This window comes from Odontomachus brunneus, unplaced genomic scaffold (assembly GCF_010583005.1).
Source record: "Odontomachus brunneus isolate Ranch 3 - 2012 unplaced genomic scaffold, Obru_v1 Obru_scaffold_209, whole genome shotgun sequence".
Taxonomy (NCBI): Eukaryota; Metazoa; Arthropoda; class Insecta; order Hymenoptera; family Formicidae; genus Odontomachus; species Odontomachus brunneus.
The window spans coordinates 507366-512754 of NW_022639659.1; the positions used below are offsets into that span (position 1 = coordinate 507366).

The 5389-nt window shown below is 32.7% G+C and overlaps 1 protein-coding gene across 2 annotated transcripts in view; it reads right to left on the reverse strand.

The window, feature by feature from the left end:
- Window positions 1-4028, reverse strand: part of LOC116852257 (small integral membrane protein 14-like) — a 17016-nt gene extending 12988 nt beyond the window's left edge. The window contains exon 1 of one of the 2 annotated variants that reach the window (XM_032832441.1): window positions 3920-4028. The gene's annotated coding sequence lies outside the window, so the exon portion shown is untranslated. Of the gene's footprint in view, window positions 1-3832 lie in introns of both variants that reach the window. The other variant, XM_032832440.1, reaches the window with a different exon arrangement.
- Between the last annotated feature and the right edge of the window lie 1361 nt (window positions 4029-5389).

Consider the following 5389-nt stretch of genomic DNA (forward strand, 5'->3'; position numbering starts at 1 on the left):
CAAATATTCGCGTTTATCATTCACATATATTAATTTTCATACAGTACATATCTTTTGAGTATATTAATTTGGCACGCCAAAATTGTTTTCGTTCTCGCTCATGTAAATGCTAGTGTAAATTCTTATATAAATTCTAATTCTAAAAATACTAATAAAAGTCTATAAAAAAACTATAAATATATTTTGAAATCTTTAGAATAAAATTATATTAAAAAATAATCGCAACTATTTACCCACATAGCACGTAATATTACAGTAATATCACAGTAATATTGCAATATTACAATAATATTACATGTTATAATGTAACATTACAATAATATTATTGATATGTTACTTTGTAATATTGCACAGTAATATTGTTGTGTAATATATTAAATCCTAAGTAGCAAGACAATAACATTTTCATTATGTCGTTAAAATGTTATTAAAACGTCATTTAACCCTTTGTATCACGAATTTTTCTATCAGGCTTATTTTTTCTGAAATTGTGTACCCGGTCGTTTTTGGGGTTGCTAATTACGAATCCAAAGTCAGAATTGCAAACTTCAAAATGGCGGATCCAATATGGCGGAACAATAATTAAAAAATAATTTTTATTTTTATGTAAAGTAGTATTCGGGGCTTTCTTGGGCCGCTGATTACGAATCCGAAATCAAAATTGTAAAATTCATAACGGTGGATCCAATATGGCCGACTAATAATTTAAAAATAATTTTTTTATGAAAATGTATATCTAGACGAATGTACTAAATTTAATAAAATTAGATTTAGGATTAGATCTAGGACAACAACCTGAAAAACAGTCATAGTAATTTTCATAAAAAGTAAAACTTGTTGATTTATTGGTCCACCATATTGGATCGACCATTTTGAATTTTGCAATTGATTTTGGATTCGTAATCAGCGACCCAAAAAATTCCTAGGTGTACTATTAAAACAAATATATCTGAAACAAAAGTTTGTGACACAAAGAATTAATTATGATTTTTTACAACTAAACGATACTGTAAAAAAAATATGAAAACATTCTGCAAAATACTTTAGGGCATTTTGGATAAGTATTTAAATCGGTGTTTTTTTTTTATTGACAATAGTTTAGTAGAAAATGTATTTTTTCCATAAAAAGAGCAAATTTTGAACATTTTTTTTATTTATAGTAACTTTGCGAATGCAAATTTATGATCGTTCCTTTATGTTTTACACTTGTTGATGTATTGGGGATACTATAGAAACAAATACACCTATACCTTTTATCAATAAATACGTTAAAATAATTAAAAATTAAACGGAAAAAAGTGGGACGTTGAGAGTCCCATCATGACGCAAAAGGTTAATGTTACTTGGCACGTAATATATCGTATTGAAGTATGAATATTTCAAAGATAATATATTATTTTGTAATATGACAAATATCTTTCTTGTTAATATTATTCACAAGAGGAACTTCCTTTCTTCAGGTCACTGATTTTACCAAACTTTTGTAGGAATATAATATTGGTATAGAAGTAACAAACGCTACTCGGAGACTATGCAATTCTCAACCGTTTACGAAAAATTGCGGTTTGAAATTTAATAAGCTCCTTTAGTTCCATTGCAGTAGAACACGGATCGAGTAGCGGCGTAGCGCAGCGGATTAGACGCCATGCTATAAATCTGTACGTTAGGTATTCCTGGTATTGAGCTGGTTTCAGCTCAATTCGGTTTAGTTTTTTTTTTTTATACAGTTCTTTATTGATGCGAATAAAAATATGTAATATATAAAATAATACGCAGACAAATACAATCCTTTATACAATTGAACATTTTTATTACAATAATGACTATAATATATTACAGTAATATTACTGTGATACGTTCTCACATACATTGCAATATTACTGATATCTCAGTAATATTACAATAATATTTCTGCTACATTTCATTGTAATATTGCAATGGAAATGTGATATTACTATGATATTACTGTAATATTACGTGCTACGTGGGTATTAAGTATTTCATTTTCTCGTGAATATAAAAAGAAATGCGATAAAAACATAAGTTTACATAAAAATTTGTAACTTTTCTGAAAATAAATTTAAGAAATTAATATTTTAGGATTCTCTTGTTCAATACTTGAACTTTTAAGAAAAAAAAATTATACATTTTAATTCGTCAAAAAGTATAACTATTCAAATATACGAAAATATATAATATTTTCAGTTAAGAGACGAATAAAATCTTTAATAGTTTTAAGTTTTTGCAGTGTTAATAATTTATGATTCATAGTTAATAATTTGAATAATATTTTAATCATTTATAATATTTTTTAAATTCATATAATTTTTTGGACAATTTATACTTTTTTTTTGGATTTTGTTCAATTTAATACAGATTAGTGTGTATTATACTTGAATCTTTTTGTTCATGATTCAAATTTGATGGTATAAAAAATTTTAGTGCATATGGCCAGAAATAAATTTATATAAAATTTTTCTCATGTAGTATTTAATATAGAGGACTAAAATATAGTAAAAAATTATCTTTATTTTACATTTTGACATTTTAACTTGGTACACTAAGATTAGAAACAGTCTCATAGCAATTTTGTCTTTTTATTATGATAGATAATTGAAATAGCTCAACCGTTTAAAACTTATATTCTTCTCAATTACAACTTTTTTTCATTGTGTGAATAAATCCTAATTTTATTAGCTCACAGTTTGATTCAAAATAAAAAATTGGGTAAAGTTGAAAATGACTCTGTGTACCAGATCAGGGTTAATAATACATGTTTTTTGTTTTTTAATATGTTGAGTCAGTTGGTTACATATCTGTTTATCCTAGTAGTAAAGTGATATTGCACATGTTTTTATAATAAATCAAGTATATTCATACTTTATTTGAGACAATATCGTAGGTCTCGCACGAGAGAAACAAAGGTAAACATTTGTTTTTACACATGTGCGACAAAGCATGAAAATATGATACAATATGGTTCATGCGAAATTGTCGCTATAATAACACGATGTCAACATATTTGTCGCATATGTTCGAACGGACGATTGCGTAAATTCTGTTTGCTGTACAATTTACAAAACTTGCTCCGAGTGAAACGGCATACAAGCAGTTTCATATAACCAAACCTTCTGCATAGTATTTGTAAATTTTATCGGTAGCTTGCCAACAAAAAATACAACAGGATCTATAGCAGATTATGATGATAGATTTACGCAAACTGTCATTAATAACAATTTAAATGTATGTAAAATGTATTGGAATATACTATAGTTCCTGCATGATTCTACCACCAATCTGTCAAATTATGCTAGTAGACTCTGTCGACAAAATACGAACTTTACGCGGACACAGGTGGCTATAGATTTGCCATGATATTTTGATCGAATTTATCGCCAATCTGTCGACATACTGTTAACATCTTGCTTATCGGGGCTGAAGTTATTATAATTGCTTTTTTGTTGTAACGTTTGCATTCAAACGTTTGATTTGCGTGACAATTCGCAACAATTCCTAAGCGATATAAACGAAACTGATCCGTATGGTGAATTCGACATGCAACGCATTCCAGCAGCAATAGCGGGAGACGCGTCATTAGGTTGTACAATAAACAATCATATGGACGGATACTTCTGGAAAGCTAATTGGTCACGTTGACACCTCAGTGAGAAATGACTTATTGATCGACGTCATTTCGACGTCGATCGATAAGTCATTTCTCACTGGGACATATCGTGATATACACTAATAAAACAAAAACGCATCATTCATTGTCCAATAATTATCACAATGGAAAATATTGTCAAGACGGCTATACATTCGTTAAGCTTACCGTGATGGCCAAAAAGTGGAATCAGCGGAAATAGAAGTGGATTATTTCCATATAATGAAAAACAGCTTGTTACTATACACGTCTTACCATTATATTATTCAACTCGCACTAGCTATTACGAATGTTACAAATGTCAATTTATTCAGTGGCGTCCGAAGCGCCACTGACTATTACTGTAAGTCGATGGCCGAACTACGGCCGGTATTCATATGGCTCCTGCACATAGGACGCGGTATGTTTGCCGCGCGGCGGAAGTCCGCGCGACAGCCAATCAATATGTTGTTTTTCCGTAAGAGCTAGGTTATTACGGAAAGCAGCATATTGATTGGCTATCGCGTGAACTTCCTCCGCGCAGTAGACATTGGCCGCGTTCAGTAGAACAAGTGATCAGTAAGCGCTCAGGGAGCTCTTGTATATGATTTGGCATATTCTTTTAGATCTCCAACTATACTCCAATCAGATGCAAGAGCTCACTGAGCGCTTACTGATCACTTGTTCTACTGAACGCGGCCATTGGCTGCGTTCCGCAAAGCGCATCATGCGCATAATGCGCTGCGTTGGAGCAAAAGAGATACGAGAGTGAGATAAAAAGAGAGGGAGAGTACTCGGGTGATGTTTTCGAACGCATGAGAGTGCATGCACTACTTCAGGAGCTGAGGCAGCCTAATGTTCGAGAACATTGGGCGCATTCAGTAGAAAAAGCGCTCAGTAAGCAATCAACGATTATTGGTTCTTGCTATTAGATCCCTAAATCTAGACCAATTACATTGACAAATTACTCAACTGTTGCACAACAGTTGAGTAATTTGTCAATTTAATTTGTCTAGATTTAGGGATCTAATAGCAAGAACCAATAATCGTTAATTGCTCACTGAGCGCTTTTTCTACTGAATGCGCCCATTACCTAAGTGCTCTCCCTCTCTTTTTATCTCACTCTCGTATCTCTTTCACTCTAATGCAGCGTATCATGCACATGATGCGCTCTGCGGAACGCAGCCATTACCGCGTCCTGTGTGCAGAAGCCAATAGTTGAATCTTATGGCTCGTGCACACAGGACGCGGTAATGCTTACCGCGCGGCGAAAGTTCGTGCAACAGCCAATCAATATGCTGCTTTCCGTAATAACCTTCTAGCTCTTATAGAAAACGACATATTGATTCGCTGTCGCGTGGACTTCCGCCGCGCGGCAAGCATTACCGCGTCCTGTGTGCAGGAGCCATTAGGGGCGCGACACATGAATTGACATAACAGTAACATAAAGCCCGTATCACACTAGCGATTGGCGATTGATGATTGACGATTGAAGATTGGAACTTGACCATTTGGAACAAAGCAAGCCAAAGTTAAAGCTCGTTGATTCGTCAAAATCAAATCTTCAATCGTCAATCATCAATCGCCAATCGTTAGTGGCTTAGTTTACATCGTGAATTTGATACGCGTACTATATAGTAACTTTCTGTTAAATAACAACGGTATATTAAGCTGGTATAATACTCATCAAGAAAACGTATTGTATTGATTAAACGCGTCGCCGTTGATATGCATTGTCAATATTAA